The 26,593-nt window shown below is 43.7% G+C and overlaps 1 long non-coding RNA gene and 1 other non-coding gene across 6 annotated transcripts in view; one reads left to right on the top strand and one right to left on the bottom strand.

The window, feature by feature from the left end:
* The window catches only part of LOC140622300 (uncharacterized), a 79,946-nt gene that overhangs the window by 35,971 nt on the left and 17,382 nt on the right, over positions 1–26,593 (bottom strand). Inside the window, exons 3-4 of one of the 5 annotated variants that reach the window (XR_012022072.1) lie at positions 23,982–24,401; positions 6,047–6,219 (exon numbers count right to left, since the gene is read on the bottom strand). This is a non-coding gene — a long non-coding RNA (uncharacterized lncRNA). Of the gene's footprint in view, positions 1–6,046; positions 6,220–14,459; positions 14,781–23,981; positions 24,402–26,593 lie in introns of those variants that run through there. The other 4 variants (XR_012022071.1, XR_012022074.1, XR_012022070.1 and 1 more) reach the window with 4 other exon arrangements.
* Positions 20,210–20,319, top strand: LOC140622490 (U6 spliceosomal RNA). The gene has a single exon (XR_012022249.1). It is a non-coding gene; the product is annotated as a U6 spliceosomal RNA (small nuclear RNA).

Below are 26,593 nucleotides of genomic sequence, written 5' to 3'. Positions count from 1 at the left end.
TCAGTGGTTGAGCGTCTGCCTTCAGCTCAGAGCATGATCCTGGGATCCAGGATTGAGTCCCACATCAGGCTCCTTGCAGGGAGCCTACTTTTCCCTCTGCCTATGTCTCTGCCTCTCTCTCCATGTGTCTTTCATGAATAAATAAATAAAATCTTTAAAATAAATAAATAAATAAATAAATAAATAAATAAATAAATAAAATTTGTTTTTCACTTTAATGGTCCCTTTGTTTTATATCATTCTGATTTTGTTTTCAATTTCTGGTCTCTGACCTCAGCAGAATCATCTAGGGTGAATTTACTTAGGTCATGGCTGATATTCTTGACACAGCCTGATCATACATTCACTCTGCACTGAGCAAAATGACTAGAAGGAAGAACTCACCACAAAAGAAAGAATCAGAAATGGTACTCTCTGCCACAGAGCTACAGAATATGGATTACAATTTGATGTCAGAAAGCCAATTCAGAAGCACAATTATAAAACTACTGGTGGCTCTGGAAAAAAGCATAAAGGAATCAAGAGACTTAATGACTGCAGAATTTAGATCTAATCAGGTCGAAATTAAAAATCAATTAAATGAGATGCAATCCAAACTGGAGGTCCTAACAATGAGGGTTAATGAGGTAGAAGAAAGAGTGAGTGACATAGAAGACAAGTTGATGGCAAAGAAGGAAGCTGAGGAAAAAAAAGAAAAACAATTAAAAGACCATGAGGAAAGGTTAAGGGAAATAAATGACAGCCTCAGAAGGAAAAATCTATGTATAATTCTATAATCTATGTATAATTGTATAATCTATGTATATATTCTATGTATAATTGTATGTATAAGAGAGCGCCAAGAGGGGTAGAGGGCCAGAAAGCATATTTGAACAAATCATAGCTGAGAACTTCCCTAATTTGGAGAGGGAAACAGGTATTCAGATCCAGGAGATAGAGAGGTTCCCCCTCGCCAAATCAATAAAATCCCTTCAACACCTTGACATTTAATAGTGAAACTTGCAAATTCCAAAGATAAAGAGAAAATCCTTAAAGCAGCAAGACACAGGAGATCCCTAACTTATATGGGGAGAAATATTAAATTTACAGCAGACATCTCCACAGAGACCTGACAGGCCAGAAAGGGCTGGCAGGATACATTCAGGGTCCTAAATGAGAAGAACATGTAGCCAAGAATACTCTATCCAGCAAGGCTCTCATTCCGAATAGAAGGAGAGATAAAGAGCTTCCAGGATAGGCAGAAACTGAAAGGATATATGACCACCAAATCGGCTCTACAAGAAATATTAAAGGGGACCCTGTAAAAGAAAGAGGAAGCCCAAAGAAATAATCCACAAAAACAGGGACTGAATAGGTATTACGATGACACTAAATTCATATCTTTCAATAGTAACTCCGAACGTGAATGGGCTTAATGACCCCATCAAAAGACGCAGGGTTTCAGACTGGGTAAAAAAGCAAGACCCATCTATTTGCTGTCTACAAGGGACTCCTTTTAGACCTAAGGACACCTACAACCTGAAAATGAAAAATTGGAGAACTATTTACCATTCAAATGGTCCTCAAAAGAAAGCTGGGGTAGCAGTCCACACATCAGATAAATTAAAGTTTATCCCAAAGACTGTAGTAAGAGATGAAGAGGGACACTATCTCATACTTAAAGAATCTATGCAACAAGAAGACCTAACAATCATGAATATTTATGCCCCTAAAGTGGGAGCTGCCAAGTATATCAATCAATTAATAACCAAAGTAAAGACATACTTAGATAATAATACACTAATAGTAGGAGACTTCAACATGGCACTGTCTGCAAATGACAGATCTTCTAAGCACAACATCACCAAAGAAACAAGAGCTTTAAATGATATATTGGATCAGATGGATTTCACAGATATTTACAGAACTTTGCATCTGAATGCAACTGAATACACATTCTTCTCAAGTGCACTTGGAACTTGCTCCAGAATAGACCACATACTGGGTCACAAATCAGGTCTCAACCACTACCAAAAGATTGGGATTGTCCATGGCATATTTTCAGACCATAATGCTTTGAAACTTGAACTCAGTCACAGGAAGAAATTTGGAAGAAACTCAAACATGTAGAGGTTAAAGGCATTCTGCTAAAGGATGAATGGGTCAACCAGGAAATTAGAGAATAATTAAAAATATTCATGGAAACTAATGAAAGTGAAAATACAACCATTCAAAATCTTTGGGATACAGCAAAGACAGTCCTAAGAGGGAAATACATCACAATACAAGCATCCCTCAAACAATTAGAAAAAATTCAAATACACAAGCTAACCTTGCATCTAAAGGAACTGGAGAAAGAACAGCAAATAAAACCTACACCAAGCAGAAGAAGAGAGTTAATAAAGATTCAAGCAGAACTCAATGAAATAGGGACCAGAAGAACTGTAGAACAGATAACCAAAACCAGGAGTTGGTTCTTTGAAAGAATTAAGAAGATAGATAAACCATTAGCCAGCCTTATTAAAAAGAAAAAAAGACTCAAATTAATAAAATCACGAATGAAAAAGGAGAGATCACAACCAATACCAAGGAAATAACAAATGATTTTAAAAACATATTATGAGCAGCTATACCCCAATAAATTAGGCAATCTGGAAGAAATGGATGCATTTCTAGAAAACCACAAACTACCAAGACTGCAATAGGAAGAAATAGAAAACCTGAACAGGCCAATAACCAGGGAGGAAACTGAAGCAGTCATCAAAAACCTCCCAAGACACAAAAGTCCAGGGCCAGATGGCTTCCCAGGGAAATTCTATCAAACGTTTAAAGAAGAAACAATACCTATTCTACTAAAGCTTTTCAGAAAGATAGAAAGGGACGGAATACTTCCAAACTCGTTTTATGAGGCCAGCATCACCTAATTCCAAAGCCAGACAAGCTTTGGACAAAAAGGAGAATTATAGACCAATATCACTGATGAACACAGATGCAAAAATTCTCAACAAGATACTAACCAATAGGACCCAACAGTACATTAAGAAGATTATTCACCATGATCAAGTGGGGTTTATCCCTGGGATGCAAGGACAGTTCAACACTCGTAAAACAATCAACGTGATAGATCATATCAGCAAGAGAAAAAATAAGAACCATATGATCCTCTCAATAGATTCAGAGAGGGACACCTGAGTGGCTCAGTGATTGGGTGCCTGCCTTTGGCTCAGGACGTGATCCCGGAGTGCCAGGATCGAGTCCCATGTCAGGCTCGCTGCGTGGAGCCTGCTTCTCCCTCTGCCTGTGTCTCTGCCTCTCTCTCTCTCTCTGTGTCTCTCATGAATAAATAAATAAAATCTTTAAAAAATAGATTCAGAGAAAGCATTTGACAAAATACCATTCCTGATCAAAACTCTTCAGAGTGTAGGGATGGAGGGAACATTCCTCAGCATCTTAAAAGTCATCTACGAAAGCCCACAGCAAATATCATTCTCAATGGAGAGGCACTGGGAACCTTTTCCCTAAGATCAGGAACACGACAGGGATGTCTACTCTCACCACTGCTATTCAACATAGTACTAGAAGTCCTAGCCTCAGCAATCAGACAACAAAAAGAAATAAGATGCATTCAAATTGGCAAAGAAGGAGTCAAACTCTCCCTCTTTGCAGATGGCATGATACTGTACATAGAAAACCCAAAAGCCTCCACCCCAAGATTGCTAGAACTCATACAGCAATTCGGCAGTGTGGCAGGATACAAAATCAATGCCCAGAAATCAGTGGCATTTCTATACACTAACAATGAAGCTGAAGAAAGAGAAATTAAGGAGTCAATCCCATTTACAATTGCACCCAAAAGCATAAGATACCTAGGAATAAACCTAATCAAAGAGGTAAAAGATCTATACCCTAAAAACTACAGAACACTTCTGAAAGACCCAAAGAGATGGAAAAATACTCCATGCTCATGGATTGGAAGAATTAAAATTGTGAAAATGTCAATGCTACCCAGGGCAATTTAGACATTCAATGCAATCCGTATCACACATTCAATGCAATCCGTATCAAAATACGATGGAGTTCGGTAGCCTTGGTGGCTCAGTGGTTTAGTGCCACCTTCAGTCCAGGTCCTGATCCTGGAAACCCGGGATCGGGTCCCGCGTCAGGCTCCCTGCATGGAACCTGCTTCTCCCTCTGCCTGCATCTCTGCCTCTCTCTCTGTGTCTCTTATGAATAAATAAATAAAATCTTTTTAAAAAATTACCATGAACTTTCTTCAGAGAGTCGGAACAAATAATCTTAAGATTGCTATGGAATCAGAAAAGACCCCGAATAGCCAGAGGAATATTAAAAAAGAAACCCAGAGCCAGGAGCATCACAATGACGAATTTCAAGTTGTACTACAAAGCTGTGGTCATTAAGACAGTGTGGTACTGGCACAAAAACAGACACACAGATCAATGGAAAGAATAGAGAACCCAGAAATGGGCCCTCAACTCTATGGTCAACTAATATTTGACAAAGCAGGAAAGACTATCCACTGGAAAAAGGACCATCTCTTCAATAAACGGTGCTGGGAAAATTGGACAGCCACATGCAGAAGAATGAAACTAGACCACTCTCTTATACCAGACACAAAGATAAATTCAAAATGGATGAAAGATCTAAATGTGATACAAGAGTCCATCAAAATCCTAGAGGAGTAGACAGGCAGCACCCTTTTTGAACTCGGCCACAGCAACTTCTTGCAAGATACATCCATGAAGGCAAGGGAAACAAAAGCAAAAATGAACTATTGGGACTTAAGATAAAAAGCTTCTGCACAGCTAAGGAAACAGTCAACAAAACTAAAAGACAACCTACAGGATGGGAGAAGCTATCTGCAAATGACATATCAGATAAAGGGCTAGTATCCAAGATCTATAAAGAGCTTATCAAACTCTGGCATCCCGGGTAGGTCAGTGGTTTAGCACCACCTTTGGCCCAGGGCATGATCTTGGAGACCCGGGATGAAGTCCCACATCGGGCTCCCTGCATGGAGCCTGCTTCTCCCTCTGCCTGTGTCTCTGCCTCTCTTTCTCTGTGTCTCTCATGAATAAATAAATGAAATCTTAAAAAAAAAAGAACTTATTAAACTCAACACCCAAGAAACAAACAATCCAATCATGAAATGGGCAAAAGACATGAACAGAAATCTCACAGAGGAAGACATAGACGTGGCCAACACGCACATGAGAAAATGCTCCACATCACTGGCCATCAGGGAAACACAAATCAAAACCACAATGAGATCCCACTTCACACCAGTGAGAATGGGGAAAATTAACAGGACAGGAAACCACAAATGTTGGAGAGGATGTGGAGAAAGGGGAACCCTCCTGCACTGTTGGTGGGAATGGGAACTGGTGCAGCCACTCTGGAAAACTGTGTGGAGGTTCCTCAGAGTTAAACATAGAACTGCCCTACGGCCCAGCAATTGCACTGCTGGGGATTTACCCCAAAGATACAGATGCAGTGAAAAACCAAGACTCCTGCACCCCAATGTTTCTAGCAGCAATGTCCACAATAGCTAAACTGTGGAAGGAGCCTCGGTGTCCATCGAAAGATGAATGGATAAAGAAGATGTGGTCTATGTACACAGTGGAATATTACTCAGCCATCAGGAACGACGAATACCCACCATTTGCTTCGACATGGATGGAATTGGAGGGTATTATGCTGAGTGAAGTAAGTCAGTCGGAGGACAAACATGGTTTCACTCATACAGGGAATATAAAAAATAGTGAAAAGAATTAAAGGGGAAAGGAGAGAAAATGAGTGGGAAAAATTAGAGAGGGAGAAAGAACATGAGAGACTCCTAACTCTGGGAAACGAACAAGGGGTAGTAGAAGGGGAGGTGGGTGGGGGGATGGGGTGACTGGGTGATGGGCACTGAGGGGGGCACTTGATGGGATAAGCAGTGGGTGTTATATGTTGGCAAATTGAACTCCAATAAAAAAGTATACAAAAGAGAGAGAGAGAGAGAGAAACGTAGAGAAGATCCCTGCGGTCCCCATGGCCCAGGTCCTACCTTAGTGCTCAGCTGAGGCTGAGGAGGTGCAGCTAAACCCTGGCGGTGGACTGTGTGGCTGCCTTGAAGTCTCACTGCAGCTTGGCTCCTCCAGGCCTGGGTCCCCTACCTCCAGCCAAAACTGAGTCACAGGTTCTGAGGCATTGGTCTTGTTGGCAACAAAGTCCCTCACCCTGGAAGGGACACAAATCCCAGAGGTTTCAAATGGTTCACTTTAGTCAATATATTGTCAGGTAGGTGGGGGAAAAGCATCAAAAGTGGTGTTGATCTGACATAGGAAATCCCTATGTGCAGGGAGATGACGCAGCAAACCATGAATGAACACGTCCCGGGGAGCAAAGAGCCTTTTACTGCATCAGCTGAGCAGAGGGAGCTGCGGTGTCCCGGATCCTTCCACTCCAGAGCAGTGTGCAGCTGTTGGGAAGGGGGAGGGGTGTGGCCTCAGCACAGGTGCGGGCCTCTAGAAGGTGGACCAGTTGTGTCTGAGATGGGGAGCTCACCTAGCCATCCCCAAAGGTGTGTCACAGGTCTTGGGAAGGTGCATTCCCTAGTCACAGCAGGGCAGTGAGGAGAGAAGAGGGCCCATCACAGGGCTGTGGGCAGGGAATGCATATCCAGGTCTCATCCCTGTACCCATTCTATCTTCTTCTGATTGTAGCATTTCCTCCTAATAGGGATGGTCAATGGAATTTCTATGGTGAAAATTTTATTCCTGAATAAACGTGGAAAGGAGCAGGAATCGTTGGCTGGTGATTCGATGCAGAGTAATTGTGAAATAAATAGAGAAAATGACATCCAGCCATTTGCAAGCATGGCACAGGATGGTCTTCACTGTAAAACTAATCCCATACCCCACAACAACTCCCCATTCTGCATTTTACCCCATCCTATAACAAAGTCCATTCTTGCTCCATCATTTTTCGAGCCTTGATTGAGCACTAACTTGTCAGTACCTGGTCTGATCCTGGCCCTGGGAGAGTGGGCTGGTATTGTTGGGTTCTTTGTGCTGTAGTTCAGTCCCAAAGGCCGGCCTAGTTCTAGGAAGAGTCTCTGAAGGTGGGCTTCTCCGCCTCCATCAACCACCCATGTACTCTAGGCTCAGCCACTTCCCCTAGGAAAATGTTCAAAACTCTGTCCAATTCAGACCCACTGCTTGGATGTGACCCACAGCGTATCTGGCTCAGGCCATCATGGCACTCCAAGTGCTTTATTTTCCATCGGTTTCGGTGTCTAGCTCATAGCCAGGCATTTCCACACCTCACTCAACACAGCTCAAGGCTTTTTTGTGAAAACATAAAGAAACTAGATTCACTAAACTAGATGGGGTGACAGACTGACCCCTCCCTGTGCCAGTGGCCAGCTTGCTGATAGTCATCTTTTCTGAAGCCAAGCCAAGACTTAAGCTCTTTAGGAAGAGGAGGCCCAGATCTAATTTAGCAGGGAGATAAGATGCCAGCTCGTCAACACTGCATCTCCAAGTCCCTTACTTCCCTCCGCAGACATCTGCTGCTTTTGGCTTCAACATCATAATGGCGTCCGTCAGTGATAGCAGTGAAGCTACCCCTGGGACTCCAACATTGGACAGACTGGTGTTTATTCGTTTCGTTTCCCTTCATTACGAACGGGTTTGATTATAATTAGTGCACTCCGTGGAGTGCTATTGGGTTTCAGAATCTTTATGCATCTGCAGTAAAAATATTTCCTTTTCCTACCAAGGTACTTGATAAATCAGTGTTCAGTTAAAGTGTACCGTCAACCTTATAAACAAATAAATACAATTTGCACACAGATGGCTCGCCGAGGTCCAAACACCTTCTCAGAGTGGGAGCCTGGCGCTGCTGGACGGAGGGTAAGTCAGGCCCCAGCTTCTCCCTTAATCCTGTTGGCTTGAGTGGTTCTGGTTTAGTAAAGCACCTCTGACCTTGGACTCGTGTTCTCCCAGAGTAGTGGGAAAGCACTGCCAGTTCTCAGTTAAGGAGCTTTTCCCTGGCCTTTTGGCCATGTGCACGGTTAATCAACAGGCCATGCAAATTAGATGGTAATTAATTTCTGGGAGCAAGAACATGTCTATCTAAACTGCTGTGTTAGCTGCATATGCTATGTGGTGACCACTTTGATCTCCAGGGAAGCCCTGAGTCCTACCCCTGAAGTTTGTGGGTGTTGGACTTGCCTTTGGGAGTCCCAACTTTTTAATTCAGTCGCACAGGTGGCCTTGCTCCAGAACAGAGGGACAGTCTGGGACCCTATACCCTCGAGCCCCTTCAAGCCTGTGCACTTCCGACCCTATCTAACCAGTCCTTTCCCATCCCACCTCTAGTCAACCTACTGTTGCAAGACCAGTCTTCCTCAAAAACAGCTCATATCATGTCACTTGCCTGCCAAAAACCCATGATGGCTTCCTGTTTGAAGTTCAAAATGATGTCTAAACTCCTTTGTGATGAACTTACTTGAAACTCCATGTAGTAAGAGAAATTTCCCGTTTTCTGTTGGTTGTAGCTGAGATCCACCCCTCAGACTGCAGCGGGGCTGTTTCGTCATTCCTGGCAGACCACTTTCCCAGCATGTGTCCCACTACAGGGTGCTTTTTAGGCAGGACGTGGCACCCTTAAGCCAGGGTTACCCTGGCTGCTAGGACGGTCAGTCCATTATGAAAATTTCATCTGACATGAGTGTGAGTAAGGACACGGATTGATGGTACCTGTTCCAAGCACCTGCCATTCATGGTTGCAGCCAAGAGAAAGAGATGTGTGAGCATGTGTTACACATAATCACAAACTGTACAGAGCCCTCTACACCTCTTCATCACTAGCAGTCCACTAACCGGGGACTCCCCACCCTCACCAAAAAAAAAAAAAAAAAGTATTAATTGCCCTCTAATTACAAAAGAGGCCTATGAACTCAGGGCTAGAAGCTAGAACCAGAAAGTCTCAGTATAGGCTGGGGGTGCTTGCCTACTGGGAGGGGACTCCAGGCAGGAGAGTTCAAAGGACCTGAGGTTAAGAAGGAGCAGAGAATCAAAGCCAGCCCCCTATCAGGAAGCTGAAGTCAGGAAAAGAGCAGGGACAAGGGAGGAGGTAAGTGCAAGGTGAGCAATTAAAAGAACAGAGGCAGACAGAGGGAACTCTGACACTGAAGAAAGCCCAACAGAAACCTCTTTTAGTCTCCGCTGCAGAGGCTGGGCTTGCCAGGGTGAACCCGGCCCCATCCAGGCTCTGCACTGGTGCGTGGTCTGGTCCCCTCTCTTGGCCGGCTGGGAAGGCCCCCCGGCCCCTCATCAGCGGCAAACTATCTCCTTCCACCCTGCCCAGTTCTCTGTGTTCCAAATCTCCCACCTAGCTCACATACACCTACTTTCTCTGTGTGGGAAGAAACCTGCATTCCTCCCAACCTCATTTCTGGAAAGATTTCAGTCTCTGCCACCGAGTTCACCTTAACCAGAGGCTGTGAACTCTGGCAACACATTAGCATTACCCAGTGAGCTTTTATAAAGTACTGATGATGTCACCCCCAAAGATTCTGATTTTATGTGGTCTGGGGTGAAACCTTGTGTGGATACATTTCTGAAAGAGGCAGCCCAGACAACTCTGATGGACAGCCAGGACTCAGGATGACTGACATCCTCAGCCAGGAGAATCTCAGCCATTGAAGACACTCCCTGCACACTGAGAACAAGCAGAGCCCATGCCACCCCCTCTTGGCTGTTTGAAGGATATCAAGCACCCCTCCTGCCACAGGGCCTTTGCCCTCACTGTTCCCTCTGCTGGACTCCCCTTCCACCACATCTCCATGGCTCGCTCCCTCACTTCATTCAGGACTGCTGAAGTGTCACCTCCTCAAAGTGGCCCTCCCTGATGCTCTTGCCTGAAAGAACAACTCCTATGACTCTCCATCCATTTTACATCGCTTATTCATAGCATTTCTCTGTGCTGATAATGCATTAAATTTCTATTTGTTTATGCATCTATTTATTTATTGAGAGAGAGAGAGAGAAATACAGAGGGGCGAGCAGAGGAAGAGGGAGAGAGAGAATCCCAAGCAGGTTCTGAGCCCAGCATGGAGCCCAATGGGAGACTGGATCCCACAACCCTGGGGTCATGACCTGAGCTGAAATCAGGAGATGGCCATTTAACCAACTGAGCCACCCAAGTGTCCCAATATATTAAATTTCCATTTAATTCTGTTTTTATTGTCTATCCCCCAGCAGAATGTAAGCTAACTATGGGCAGGAGCATTTTCTCATTCACCATGGGTATCCCCAAAGCCTGGGACAGCTTCTAGAACATAACAGAGCTTCCATAGATATTTGTTGTCTGAATAATGAACTGATTGAACAGATGAGGAATCTGGGGCTCAAAAATAGGGAGTGATTTACGGTCATCAGGGAAGCTGCTAAATATCCCCAAACACACAGGGCACCCCCCACAGCAAAGCCATTTCAGCAGGGCCCAGCTGAGGCTTGCTGGGTGAGCTGTCAGGTGGGGAGGTTGGGAGTGAGGAGGAGACATTAGAGCTGGAACTGGACATGGTGGCAGATAGGGAGACCTGCAGGAGCTGGTGAGGCAGGGAATTAAATGCCTAGGGTGTGACCTCAGTAAGTCACGCCCTTGTTTTGAGACTAGAGCCCACCCTCACTTCCTGTTGTGCCAACCAAAAAAACGTCTCCAGATACTGGCAATTGTTCTTCCCTGGAGAACAGGATCGTCATGATGGAGAACCACTGCAAATCTCCCCTCTCCTTCCTCGGAATTTCGCCCCCACTTTGTGGGAACCCTTCTTAAAGATCTTAGGGTCCATTTTGGGGTTAAGAGCACTCCTTGGACTGGTGCATCTTTCTCCTGCTAAGACTCTGAGGTTTGGGGTTGCTATTTTTTTTTTTAAGATTTTATTTATTTGAGAGAGAGAAAGAGAGAGCACAAGCAGGGGGAGGGGCAGAGGGAGAGGGACAAACAGACTCCCCACTGAGCAGGGAGCCCAAGGCCGGGCTCCACCCCAGGACCCCGGGATCATGGTCTGAGCTGAAGGCAGACACTTAACCGACTGAGCCACCCTGGCGCCCCTGGACCATGGGCTTTCCATTCACCGCCTTCTTGACTCCCCTGCCCACACCCTTGTCTCTGCCCTGTGCCTGCTTCTTCACAAGAGGAACAAGAGGCACCCAAGGGAGTCGGTTTCTACAGCATCTGGCAACTTCAAAGACAAAATGACCTAACTTCAGGCCTAACAGAGATAAATCCAAAATCTGGAGATTCCAGCCATCGCCGCTGCCACATCGGTGTGATGATACTAAGCCATTTTACTAGACTGGTCTGTAAATAGCTATTATGGCTCGGATGCCACAGGGAAGGCTTGTGAAATAAAAGACCAACAAGTCTCTATTGGTCACTGAGAACATTTGAATGAAAGCTGGGAAAGAAGCACGGAGAGCAGAAAACCCAGTGACTTGATTGGCACTTGAGACGACAGTCCCTGGGGGGCACCGGGGAGGGCTCAGCACTGACTCACTGCGCATTTCAAGATGTTGCTCTCTGCTCATTCAAAGAGAAAAACAACCTATTTTTTGTTTGGTTTGGCTTCTCTCTTCCTGGCTTCAGATTCAACACATCACCCACTGGTGATGGATTTCAGTGGTGGATTCCACTGAAATATTTTCCCCAAATGACCTACGGTTCCATTTCCTAATACGTCACCCCCCGCCCTCTCCCAGCCCAGAAGCCAGAGATTCCCATTCTGCAATTTTCAACCACCAGCTGAAGCTTTCCCGTGCACAATTGCTGCTCATTACAGGTGAAAATAAAGGAAGTGATCGCCGCACCGGTGGAAAAGCAGCCGCAGCTCAAAGACAGCATAACTCTGAACTGTGGAAGGGCTGGGAACCCACAGCTCCACTGAGCAAGTACAAGTCAGCCGTTTCACGTTAAATTGCTTATTGCAAGGTGGGGCTGGAAGATACTGCAAAGCAAGTTCAATTTACCTTGAAAATAATTAGTGAGATGCAAAGCCTTGGAGATGGAAAATTTCTTTGAAATTAATTATTGCTGCTCCAATCTAGCCCTTCTCTTTCAGCGGCAAGGGCAGGCTGCAGCTAGAGATTTCATCTCTTTGAGTGCTGCTGGAAGCTTCCTCTGGATCTCAATCTAAAATCAGCTTGAGTCTAGCATGAGAGGGGGTAGCCCATGCTGTCCAAGGAGCTGCATAGCCAAAGGGTCAGAGGAGCTTCAAATGCAGCGGGCAGAGGAGAGGAAGCAGTGGCTGAACTAAACAATCGAGTCGGATTGCGAGGCCTTAGCCTGGCCTAGGAACCCGGGTAACTGTCCATTCTTTGTGTGGAAGAGGAGAACTGAATGTCTCCTTCACTCAACATAGCCAGCACCCCGTGAGTCGTGGGGCACATAAAAATCTAACAGTGACACCTCCCATTTCCAAGTGCAATTCACAGCACCCTCACTTGGGAGAGCCGGGCACAGAGGCAGAAGTTGTGGAGTGAATTATAATCATGAGCAACAGGGCGCCTGGGTGGCTCAGTCGGTTAAGCATCTGCCTTTGGCTCAGGTCATGATCTCGGGGTCCTGGGATCGAGCCCCACATCGGGCTCCCTGCTCAGCAGGGAGTCTGCTTGTCCCTCTCCCTCTGCTGTCTCTCGTGCTTTCCCAAATAAATAAAATCTTAAAAAAAAAAAAATCAGCAACAACAATTGGCAAGGAAACCTGAACAACAAAGGGGGTGGGAGTCTGCGCACACCCCAAGGGCTAGAGCTCCCTTCCCATGAAGGAGAGGGCATGAGATAGGGCGGGTGATGTCCTTGCACTGAGGTCTCCTTCAGATCTGATGTCATCACCCAGTCCAGGTGAGAATGTTGGGCACAGGCCCTGCCGACTGTACTGTGGGCCCTGCCTCCAGTGAGCTGGGGGGAGGGCAGCTGCACCAAACACAGCTGAAGGAACAGGTGAAAACAGCCGCAAAACACCAAACAACCAGAGGAACTGTGATCCTTGGTTGGTGGTCTGTCTGCTGCCGTAGGAACAGCCAAAGTCGTCAACATTTGGGGAGCGCTCCGAGCCTCCTGGTTCCTGCTTTTGTGGCTGCAGCTGTAGGTGCAGATGACTCAGGGGCTGCAGGCAAAGCTGTAACTCACAGGATAAGGAGGGAGGGAGGGAGGGAGCACCGGAAAAAATGGATCTATCAGCAGAGCTGCTTTTTTAGAAAGTTGAAGCTCACATCCATACATTCAGCCCAAGGTGGCACCAGCCCGCACTCTCCAGTACGAGCATTCAAAAGGGGCACCTCTGGGTGCCTGGCTGGCTCAGTAGGAAGAGCATGCCACTCTTGACCTCGGGGTTGTGAGTTCAAGACCCACGTTGCGTGTAGGGAATACTTTAAATTAATTAATTAATTAGTTTTTGGGTTTTTTTGTTTTGTTTTGTTTTCTTTAAAAGAGGCACCTCTTCCTCCAGGGCACACAGGGTGGTGAGCAGATTGCAGGATGAATTTTAGGGAGCAGCCCCTCGACCATCGTGCACTCACTCCATGATCATCTGTGTCAGTCATATTCCAGCAAAAATGGTGCATTCATTTTTTTTAAATTTATTTTTTATTGGTGTTCAATTTACTAACATACTGAATAATCCCCAGTGTCCGCCACCCATTCACTCCCACCCCCCGCCCTCCTTCCCTTCTACCACCCCTAGTTCGTTTCCCAGAGTTAGCAGTCTTTACGTTCTGTCTCCCTTTCTGATATTTCCCACACATTTCTTCTACCTTCCCTTATTTTCCCTTTCACTATTATTTATATTCCCCAAATGAATGAGAACATATAATGTTTGTCCTTCTCCGACTGACTTACTTCACTCAGCATAATACCCTCCAGTTCCATCCACGTTGAAGCAAATGGTGGGTATTTGTCATTTCTAATAGCTGAGTAATATTCCATTGTATACATAAACCACATCTTCTTTATCCATTCATCTTTCGTTGGACACCGAGGCTCCTTCCACAGTTTGGCTATCGTGGCCATTGCTGCTATAAACATCGGGGTGCAGGTGTCCCGGCATTTCATTGCATTTGTATCTTTGGGGTAAATCCCCAACAGTGCAATTGCTGGGTCGTAGAATTGAGGCGAGTTCAGGGAAAGCTTGATCATGGGACATTTATGAAGCTGTGAGCAGGGTATACGGAAGGAAGCACAAAGAAAACCACAGAACTCCCAGGCTGAAGGGATGAGAGTCACAGTGTCCCTGGACCCTGGAAAGAAAGAGTTGGGTGGAGAAAGTCAACTGCCAGGTGCTGTGACCTCAGGCAAGTACCCAGTGGAAAGCACTCTCAGAGGGAGGAAGTGGAGAGAATAAATACCCTGACCTCACTCTGCTCCACCCGCCCGCCCCCCAAGATTGCTTCTGGGATTCACCAGGTGACTCACCTGGAAAGCCAGCGATGCAGGGAGTTCATTGATGTGGCCTGTGCAGGTCAGCCTACGGGGTAGAGAAGCCGGTAGAGGGTGGAGAGCGGACCAGGAACACACACCGGAGGGATCCACCCTCCAGGGCAGCGCTCTTCCAATTGTTTATTTGCCGTTCAAACATGTTCAGAGCTGTCTCCTCGTGCTGCCCTGGGTCCTGGGGACACTTTGACATGTCCATTCTGGGTCCCTGACCTCAAGCAGCTTTATTCCAGTAGGGGAGATAGTTTGCATGTTTCTTTCTTTCTTTCTTTCTTTCTTTCTTTCTTTCTTTCTTTCTTTCTGTCTGTCTTTCTTTCTTTCTTTTCTTTCTTTCTTTCTCTTGTAAATCAGAATAGATCCAACTATCTTGGGAAATTAGAATTCTTTTTATTTCCAGCCATGTGGCTTAAGCTTCCAGTTTAGGTGACTAGAGGAGGGTTGATGTTATCTTGAAGGCTCCTGACAGCTTGCATTTTATGAGCCTGTCTGCTTTATAAAATATTAACCAGAAAAATATTAAAGTTTACAAATGTGGCAACAGACCCAGAGGGACAAAGGGATGATATCATTTTTTGATATGTTTTTTAAAACATGAAAAGCATATCTGACCACAAAAGGCGGGGGGGGGGGGGGGAATAATGTGAGTCTTTTTTTCTCCTTTCAGTGTAAGCCGGGTGGTATATGTTTGCTTTCTATGGACAGTGCTGATGCACCAAGGATTTAAGGGTCACTAATGAGTATTTTCACTTCCCATTAACAAGTGGAATATATTTAAAAACTACTCAGCCACTCTGTGTGGCTTTTCATTGAAACCTACCTCTCTGAGTGGATAAGTAGAATTTGTTTTTCATTGCGTACCAGGGGACTGCTTGACCTTTTCAGCTTCACAGGGCCTGAAATGTGGTCAACGCATTTCTGCTTTTCGCATTGAACAACCCATGCGATCTGTTTAAACGCGATAACCAGATTGCCTGACGTTTCTTAGAATCCAAGATTCCTTGCCTTAGAATTCTCCTCTTTCCCTCCCCACCTCTTCAGTCCCTCTGCCCCACCTTCTGAGCACCTTTTAAATAGAGAAGACGCAGCAGGAGACGATATATTTATTAACCCAGCTTCTACTCTCTATTTCAAAATATGCAGTAAAACATGGACTGGAGGGAATTATTGCTCAATGTGACAGGCAAACACTTACTGCCTTCTCATATTCCAACGCTGATAAAAAAAATCAATAAAAACCTAACACTGGTAAGTAAATGGAGAAAGGACATAACTAGGCAATGCATTCAGAAATCACATCTACTGAAATGAGGAATTTAGCCAATATTTTTAATAATAGTGCTTGATGTCATAAAGCAAGAGTTAATTGGGCTAACCCTGTTATTTAAGTAGCAACATCCATAGCTTTCCAATTCTACTTCTGGAGTTCCATGTTAAGGGAATAATCTATCAGAAAAGCTATCTGCCATAAGATGTTTGTATATCGTATAATATGTCACATACAGTAGCAAAAAGTGGAATGATCCTAAATGTTCAACATCCATAGAAACATTCAATGGATTGTAGCACATCCATTTGCCTGAATATAATGTGTCCATTAGAAATGATTACACTATAGCAACCAAAGAAAAGAAAACAATGTATATACTAAATAATAATTATTTAAGGGATCCCTGGGTGGCGCAGTGGTTTAGCGCCTGCCTTTGGCCCAGTGCGCGATCCTGGAGACCCGGGATCGAATCCCACATCGGGCTCCAGGTGCATGGAGCCTGCTTCTCCCTCTGCCTATGTCTCTGCCTCTCTCTCTCTGTGTGACTATCATAAATAAATAAAAATTAAAAAATAAATAAATAATTATTATTTAAAAATATACAGAGGGGGAAAAAACCTGGGAAGACACCCATTAAAATGCTAAGAGTGATCACATGCAGGATTTTTTTTTCTTTTTCTTAAGTTCCAAAAAATTTAAAAGGGTAATATTCAAACTTGTATAAAATGCATAATTAACAAGGAAAATAAAATCCTACCCATGTCATATCAGGAGCAGTTCTCCCCAAGCTTGAGTTCAAAGGGCAAGAAAAGCATGTTGTCTGTCATGAGCCCTGGAGACTGGGCCCACCTCTAATCACTGAGTAATTTTGGTCAAGCCCCTTATCATTCCAGTTTTGTTTTCAGAAACTAAGAGAGATGCACTGAATTATCTCTAAAGCTCCTGCTGGCCCCAAAGATCTATGAATCTTGACATTCTAGAAGGAAGAGTATGTGCCTGAATTCACTGAAATCACAAACAGGCCCTGAGACACCTCTTCCCATAAATCAGGTGTAAAATGTCAGGCAGAGAAGGGATAGAATCAGAAAACAATGTGTATTTGTCTCATCAGACGTTTCTCAGAAAAGATTAAACAGTGTCTTTCTCACTGAATTCATCACATCCTCTGGTTCTCATTTTTAAAACCAGTCTTTATGGAAGAGCAAGCTTTATCAATTATTCGGCACACGTCAATCTATTGTTATTCAGCCACAGGGAGGATGTCTTTTATGTAGGATTTGGGTTTCCATATGCCAATACACAACCCATGTCTCTAATTTATAGGGCCCCTTGCCTCTTTTTTATGGTCATTCACAACACAGCAGACTCAGAGCTTCTACAGAATCAGTGTCTCAAACTGAAGGTGACCCTGGATAACAGAATCTACCAATTCTTCAGGCCAGGGGCAAGTAGGGGATTTCTCATGCTTCAGGGCCTGGAAATAGTCTCCATTATTTTTCCCCAATGATAGATTTTAAACATTGGATTGGTCTTTTCTTAGGAGCCAAAGTGAGTCAGTCATCTCTTGGACTAAATAAAGGTTAATGGGCTCCCCTTGATCAAAGAAGTTGAGTGGTTGGTAAATGAAACTTGAAACACTTTTCATTTCCTGAGGGTTAGTGGGTGAGTCCTTATTTGTAAATCGGGACTTTCAAAGCCACCTTCCCACTTTCAAAGCCACCTTCCCACTCCTTACGTTACAGGCTTATTATAGAGCCTGCATCCTAACCCAAGAGCTCCTAGTAGGCATGGAGGTAAGAGCTTTCGGGGTTCTGGCTCACAGGAAAAACCCACAATAGTTACTTACATCCATGAAAACAGAGAAACAAATGCCAAAATACTCTGGCAGCTGTGCAGACGTGCTAGTGTACAACCCTTCAAGGCAAGTCTACATGGGAAACCTCACCCTCACTTGCCCTGCCTGCCTTTTCCTCGTAGGAGAGTTCCTAAGGTCCGGGGGGTACTGGAGCTAGAAGAGATTGCAGAAAGGAAACTAAAAGATCTGAAAGAAAAATATTTCCCTGGAGAATTTCCCTGACCAGTGAGGGGTCCGTTGATTATGAACACATTATGAGTCTCCAGAGAGCTTGACGTTCCACCAGGTGGGGGATTAGCTTCCCAACATTATTAGACATGGAGGAAGGTTACAGGTTCAGTCCTGGGCCCCTTCTCTTTGCCAACTGCACACCCTCCTTCAGAGTCTCATCTAGACTTCTGACTTTAAACAATCATCAGGCTGCTGACAACTCCTAAATTGACCTCAGACTCATGCCTCTCTGACAACTCCACTTGGATGCCTCATAAGGCATCTCCCACTTAAATATCCAAAGAGGACTCTTGACTCCTGCTTTCCACTTCTAAATTTGGTGCTTCCCCCAAACCCTGGTGTCATCAATGGCGTCATCCTTCTCCTTCATTCTTCTCCATCATTTTAGCTGAGGTTCCAGCCACCATCACCTCTCGTGGAGAGAACACCAACAATCTCCTATTTCCTTTCTCTCCTTCCATTTCTGACCCCCTTGCAATCGAGTTTCTACACAGCGGCCAAAAGTTCTTTTCAAAACATGATGTGAATTATGCCATTCACCCACTTAAAGTTCATACCTATTTTCCAGTTGTTCTTAGAATGAAATCTAAGCTCAGGCCATGGGGTCCTGGGCATGATTCGTGACGGTGCACCAAGTCCCACTGGCTGAGTTAGCATACCAAGTGCGACCATGCCTTAGAGTCTTTGCCCTCTCTGCTCCCTCTTTCCCCCTGCTCCTTGTGTGGCTGACTCTCCTTCAAGTTTCAGTGTCCATGTGACTTCTGCAGAGAAGCCCTCTCTCGTCACCTATCCAAAGGATGCTCCACCTTCCTCTCTATCTGTGATAGTGCCCTGTTTGTTCTTTTTTTAGCACTTTCTAAAACTTGTAATTATTTCATCATTTCTTCGATTGTTGTTCTATACCTTGTCTAGACTAACATTAGAGGAGTAGAGATTCTCTTCTTTCCTACATATCTCACATCCGGCATATAACTGGTACTTGATAAATACCTGTTAATTAAGTTAATTAATTAAAGAAGGTCGTTGGTTACTCATACTTTATGGGTAGTTGTTAGGAAATCATTCTGATTTAACCTAACCTGGTTAAGGCATACTAAGTTACTCCCTCCACCTCTGTGCAAGTAGAGGTCCTGCTGCACTAAGGGAAAAAAGAATTTGCAGGCTCATTTCCTGAAACCAACCCTTAAAAAAGTAGAAAGATCTATTCCTTTTTAGGAGGGCACCTGAACAGTTTCCTTCTTTACACTTTTCCCCAAGGAAGTTTTGATTTCAAAGAATATTAATTCTAATTTATGTGAGCTATTCTCTATTTTATGGTCAATTGCCTTGTAGCTCAATAACACTTATGTTTACTATTAATATGTGTCAGATTGATGCTCTTTTAGGTTTTATTTAATTATAGTTCCAGATAATACAGTTTCCCCTTTTCTTAAATTAAAGGAAACAATACATCAACTGGATGGACTATTATGCAACCATATAAAATTATTATTATCATGTAAACATAGTAGCAAACAGCAGTGTTTATGATTCATTTTAAGAGGCAGGAGCAGAATACATAATTGCTCTGATTTGTAATTAAAACTATCGGAGTATGTATACAGATGAACAAGTGCTAATGGGAAACAGGAAAAAACATGTTGGTTTTCTAGTGTGTTGGATTTATGTATGTTCTTTTTAAAATTATTATTATTTCTTGGTGCAATGTTAATGGCACAATAGTCAGAGGGAACCTGGGCTATAAATATGGTTGCTAGTAGTATCTGAAATTCTTGTACTGACTAGAAACACCTGGGGCTAGCCTCATCACCTGTTTAAAGCCCACCCTTCTGTTTAATGTCTATGGCTTTAGTGCCTGCTTAAACCCTTCACTCAAATATAACTATCAGGAAACGACAGCAAGATGAGTCTCTTTACAATTATATTTCCTATTTCTGCTCCATGAGGATATCTGTGTGAAAGTGTGTTGGTTAGGGTGGGAGAAACAAGGGAGGACAATGTATTTAAAATAAATGCAACAAAGTAAGTTACAAGGGATGAGATGGATTTGTATGTCCATATGCAGCAATTCCCAAGATTTATTGCTAAGTTAATTTTCTTTAAAAAACAGAGACATGTGTGGGTTCCTGGGGTGGGATTCAGTCAGTTGTGTCAGACTCTTGGTTTTGACTTAGGTTATGATCTCAGAGTTGTGAGATTGAGCCCCCCATTGGGCTCCAGCTAGAGATTCTCTCTCTCTTTCTCACTCTCTCGCTCTCCCTCTGCCCCTCCCCCTCCCCACTCATGTCCTCAATGTCTCATAAATAAATAAATAAATAAATAAATAAATAAATAAATAAATAAATAAATCTTAAGGGGAAAAAAATGTAGACCCATGTGATGCTCACTTCAGCATCACGTATGCTAAAATTGGAACAATACAAAGAAGATTAGAATGGCTCCTGAGCAAGGATGACATACAAATTTGTGAAACATTCCACATTTTTTTAAAGATTGATTGATTGATTGATTGATTCATGAGAGACACGGAGAGAGAGAGGCAGAGACACAGGCAGAGGGAGAAGCAGGCTCCATGCAGGGAGCCCGATGTGGGACTTGATCCCAGGTCTCCAGGATCACACCCTGGGCTGAAGGTGGTGCTAAACCGCTGAGCCACCTGAGCTTCCCACATTCCATATTTTTATTTTTAAATAAACATCTGACTGTAAAGAAACAGTAGAAACATGTGCATTATACCATCATTTGATGAAAACAAAACAAAAAAGAAAGTCAGAGGAGGATATATATTTATACCTGCATATTTATACATATATCTGTATATAGGGAGATTTTCTTAAAGCATGTCTTTGCATAAGTACATATGCTACATATCTATAATATAGATGTGTATATTTTATACACACATGTGTGCACATGAGTTTTTAGGCAAAGATTTATCTGAAAGACAGACAGCACACTGGTAATAATGGCTGCCTCTGGGGAAGAGAATTGAGAGACTGAGATGTGAGGGAGATTTACCTTTCACCATATAATCTTTCATACTGTTTAAATACTTACCTTGGGCTTATATTATCTTTTCAAACAGATGATTAAGTCTTTGTTAATAAAGATAGAGAGCCATTTGCCGACAAGCCAAAATAACTGCCTATGAAGAAAATTATATTAAATATGTTTCATGGATGGATTTTTAAAAAACACATAAAGAATAAAAACCAAAATAAATACAACTAGCATTTTGAAATGCTACCTAAATTGTGTGCGGAGTATTTTGTGTGGCACAATGACACAGGTATGTCAGACGAGAGGTCACTATCCATAGTTTGCTGGGGCCTCCATAACAAAATGCCACCGGCTAGGTGGCTTAAGCAACAGCAATCTATTTTCCCCACAGTTCTAGAAGTCTGGAAGACCAAGGTGTCGGAAGGTTTAGTTTCCTCTGAGGCCTCTCTCCTTGGCCTTTTTGTCATGTCCCCACGCAGCCCTTTTTCGAGGTTGTTCATCGAAACAACCTTTTATTTTATTTTCCTTGTCCGAATCTCCTCTTCTCATAAGGACACAGATTGGAGGAAAGCCCAACCTAACAGCTTCATTTTAACTTCATTACCTCTTTTAAAGGCCCTCTTTCCAAATACAGTCCCATTTTAAAGGTTTAAGCATATGAGTTTTGAGGGGCACAATTCAGTCCACAACACTATCCTTGAGGAGTTTTCAGTTGAGTCAATGAGCTAAACCATGTATGCTTGAGGAAAAGACAAGAAACAATAGGAAAGACAGCACACAATTAAATGTCAAAGCTGATGTCAAAGAAGGGCATGGGTGAGACTTTCTAGAGATTCCCAAGCACAGTCTCCTACCTAAAAAAAGGTAAAGAGAATCAGGAATCTATGAGGGAGGAAGAAAACAACAGTGAGACTTGGTCATAGGTTACTGTGCCAAGCAGTGGGCAAGGGTCTGTCTGCACTCGGTTTGGGAAAACTATTAGTCCCCTAAATTATAATGTAATATGCATGTTTCCATGCCATACCAAGGCAACTCATGAATTCAATCAATTCAGTGGAAAAATATAATCCCTAATGCTATTTGAAGTTGTCTAGGGAGGAGAAAATTAGATTGTTGGAAAGTTTTGTTACCAGTTACTTTGTGACAAGAACAGGTGAATGGGACTCATACATAAAAAAATACAAGAACTCCTCCATCCAGGAGATGGCATCGTAAATCACCCTTCATAATCACCTCAGGCAGCAAATATTGAAGTGAGTGCCGCTACGAGGAGCCCAGGCCTTCTCAGGGCTTGTTGTGGATCAGAAAAGAAAACCACTATATCTGCTTGATGGAAAGAAAGAAAGAAAGAAAGAAAGAAAGAAAGAAAGAAAGAAAGAAAGAAAGAAAGAAAGAAAGAAAGAAAGACGAGAAGGAGAAACTGGATAAGAAGAAGCAAGGAAGGAAGATGTGTCAGGGTGTTAAAATAACAGGTAAATCGGGCACTTAATCCAGCCAACTGAAATTTCCAGTTGGTTAGGTGCTTTACCTGTTATTTTATTTTATTTTTTTAAAGATTCTATTTATTTATTCATGAGAGACACAGAGAGACAGAGAGAGGCAGAGACACAGGCAGAGGGAGAAGCAGGCCTCATGCAGGGAGCCTGATGGGGACTCGATCCCGGGTCTCCAGGATCACACTCTAGGCTGAAGGCGGCGCTAAACTGCTGAGCCACCCGGGCTGCCCAATTTATCTGTTATTTTAAAACCCTGATACATCTTCCTTGCTTCTTCTTATCCAATTTCTCCTTCTCGTCTTTCTTTCTCATTCTCTGTACCTTTTCAATAGACAAAAGAGCACATGACCCAAAATTACACCAAAGTGACGTACCCCCTAACCTCCCTTTTCCACACAATACGATGGTGAAAGTTGTATAAGACCTGCTATGTACAGGAGCTCCTAATAAAATTCTGTTCAACCCACTCAGGAACTGGAAGGGCTGGATTAAGCAATGCGTATGAAAGCACTGTAGGAGCAGGGAAGGCTTTTTCAAAAGCTGGTATTATTACTGTGGAGAAGTAAGATGAAAAACTGAAACAAAAGTCGGACCATTGGAGTGGTCAAGTGGCCGAGTCTGCTGTAGCCATCAGGGATCTTGAGAGCACCAGAACTAAGCAGATGTTTTTGCTTCCTCAAATGTGAGACAAGGAAGCATGCAAAGAGGGAAAGCTCCACTGGTAAATATGTCAGGAGCAAATATACATATTGTGGAACAACTGGAATTTTGGTATCTTCTTGCATTTTTAAAATTGTTCATAAATCAGTATTAAGTTTCCTTCAAAATGCCTGTCTTGTGGGTATCTCAAAAGAATACACTGTAAAAATGGTATTTTTTGGTGCTCTGAATTCCAGGAAAAGGAAGAGACCCAATAAACTCAAGTGCCAATCAGCTCCTCTGTATGATTAGTCACTTGGAGGAGATTACGTAGTAGCTCAAAGATCGTTTAAAAGCAAAACAAATGATGAAGCTGGTGGGCTGCAAATTGACCACACAGATCTCCTTTTGCCCAAAAATGGAAACCATGGTCACAGTGTAACAGTGGACTCAGTCTGTTGAGAAAATTGTTAACCATCATTTCCTCAGTTTAAATTTCTGGAAGAAAAATACCGCAGCTGTTTAAGGGGGGACCAAAAGCGTCAGACCACTTTTTGGATGAGCCGACCTCCATACACAGGTTGGTTTGTTTGTTTATCTGTTTGGTTCTCCCCACTAGCCCAATGTAATTAGTCGATCTAAATAACAAAATTTCATTTTGCCTCATTTTGCCCAGCCTGGTTTTCATTAGACTACCTATTTGTTTTGAATGAGAGGCCCTTGTACCTTCCCCTTTCCTACAGAAGAGTGTCCACATCCAATATAGGAAGAAGGACTTTCCAGTTACCCCCAGGGTGAAGCGAAAGCTGGGACCAGAAAGCTGGTACATCACACCAGTCAGTGCTTGTCTGTCCACCAGATTGTACCAGGTTCTGCTACCTGAGCCAGAGAGCATCTGGAAGGGCAGCATGGAACTCCTCGCTGTCACTTGTCCTTTCATCCCCCACTTTAGTGCCTCCAAGAAAGGGGGAGGCCAGTATGAAACTGGGGAATCAGATCTGCTCTGTGCTTACATTGCATTCCTGCCTAGGCAGGGCTCCTCTGGGGATGGATGGGGCTGCACCTTCCTGGAACTTTCCCAAGCTTCCGATGGGCATTTGCAGAAGGAGGTGAAGGAGGGATGAGGAGGTGCTGCCTGTTGCACATCTGTGGTGGCTAAGGCTCTGTGTCCTTCCTGCTGGGAGGTGGTGTGCTATGAGAGACAAAGCATGGGCTTTGAAGTCAGGTCCTCTTTTAGTCACTGTAGTAATCAGCTCAGGCTAAGTTGTGGCGAAGCAACAAACAAATCCAGAACGTTGGTGGCTTGCAATAACAAAGGTTTATTTCTCTCAGTCTACATATCATTTGTAGGTCAGCTGCAGTTCTGTTGCATTTCTTGAGTTCTTTATCTCAAGACCTAGGCTGAAGAAGCAGCCTCTCTCTGGGAAACTGACCTTGTGGAAGAAGGAGGAGATACAATGAAATCATATGCTGGCTTTTTAAGTTCCTGCTCTCATCCCCTCCATTCATATTGTACTGACCAAACTAGTCATACGCCAAGTCTAACACCAGCAGGGCAGGGGCATTTAACCCATCCCCAACAAAGGATAGCAAATATATTGAACAAGAATACTCCCACCTTGCCCCGGCCACCTACTAACTGTGTGCCCTTTGCAGATTATTGTGAGGTGAGAACAATGATGTGAACTTGAAGTTGATGCCAGGATGGTTAAATAAAACAGGGATTTTAAAAATGAGTATAATATAGTAGGAAATAGATAAGCTAGTTCCCTTTCACATTTCATATACCAGACTTATTGAAGAAATTCTCATCCTTTCAGAATGAGCTTTTCTGATACCCTTCTATGCAGGTGTGCCAATAGTCATGACTTCTCTTGGGACATACTTGCATTTTAATAATGGCTTTACATGTTATTTTAACCTAAAGTCTTAACTCTAACAGTGGGAATTTCAGACACCAGAAGGTGTTGATATGCTTGACCACTTGCTTCCCTGCAGCTCTGACCCTCTAAACTGTCCAGTTTGGGCCACATATCAGAATGAGAAGGAACTATAATGCATCATGCCATGTAAGAAAATGATAGTTGGGACAGCCTCAGCTCAGTCCCCCAGGACTCTCAGAGGTTAAGATAGTTTTGATGCCACCATGCAGAGAAGTATAGACATTGTAGCAGAAGGAGGAGTTATAGGGTTGCCAGAGCAGCCACTGGACCAGTTGAGGTGATATAGCCACTGGGAGAGGAGGGTGAAGATAGGGACCACTGGCCAGGCCAAAGACACACAACTATCTCTCCCTGAGGGATCCTCGGTATCAAGGGTGAGGTGGGGAGGGAATCAGACAAAATTTGACACCACCCTCAAAGAAATCTTGTGTTTTCTATACAACAACACCCCATCAGCAAGGGCAACCAGCACCAAGCAAAACCAGATCAAAACAAAGCTTGGCCAGGGACATCTTCCTGCCACATACATATGGCCAGATATATAATGTGACCCCGCCTACACCATCTCTTCTTCCAGCCTCCTACTACCCCAGAAGATGGAGCCCTAGAAAAGGAGACAGCAGGATGTGTGCCTCTCATCTCCTCTGCCTTCCCCATCTAGAGGTCCTGCTCAGGCCCGAGCTGCAGGGAGGAGAATGGGTGAGCTTTAATAGACTTTGAAATTGAACTGGACTCTTAATTAGCAAAAGTGACAAGAAAGTTATGGAATCAGCTGAAGGTGCTGCTAAGAAACAGGAAATGGAGGACTTATCAGAGCATAGATTAAAATGGTAATTGGAAAAAATAAAGCTGTTATACTCCACTGCGTTAAATCTTCTCAATAAATTGTGAGAACTATTTCTGAATCATTACCTGATTGTATTTCCCCAATTAAGGACTAACTTTCTAATTTCAGGGGTGGAGTTAAACGTGGGTTCTTCTTCCTTTAAATAGTAGGCATTAATTCAGGGAACATAGACTGGTTAGCACAGGTAAAACCTAACCAAGCTTTAACTCTACCTTCCAATCTGCCTTGTCCCAAAGGGATCCCAAAAGGAAGTGGGGCTCCCAACCAGAAAAGAGTGAAGTTTTTTTCTCATTCCAAGCAGGATTTCACACTTACAGATGGCAAAGAAGGTATGGAGTGGTTCCAACCGCCTGTCAGCTCCTAAGAAAACTAGGTCTGCTTCCTCCAGTCAGGAGAAAGGACAGCATGGGAGTAGTTCTCAGAAGGTATACTGTGGAAGCAGGGACTGTATGTCCCACTACTGGAGACTGTCCTGGAGAGACTGGGTAGGCCCTGAATCTTAACAAGAATGATAATGCCATTTCCTCACTAATTAAGCTGATACATTCATACAGCAGATATATACTGAGCACCACAATAAGTCAGGCATTCATCTGCTTCCCTGTTGGGATGTCAGTGAACACACAAAAATATCCTTGCCCCTGTCGGGCACAGATTGCAGTTTGGGGAGAGAGACAATAAACAGTAATCATATAATGTATATGAATTAAGTGAGGAAGTGGGCTGTGCAGTTATCTGCATTCCTGCATTCAGACAACCAATTGACTCAGCATTGAGAGATTACCCTTTCCTCTGCTATTCTTTTCCAACAGGCCATATACCACACGAGCAACTT

Source organism: Canis lupus, chromosome 31, assembly GCF_048164855.1.
Source record: "Canis lupus baileyi chromosome 31, mCanLup2.hap1, whole genome shotgun sequence".
NCBI lineage: Eukaryota > Metazoa > Chordata > Mammalia > Carnivora > Canidae > Canis > Canis lupus.
Note: the sequence above shows the minus strand (reverse complement) of the source record. Positions and strands in the feature narration are given on the sequence as shown.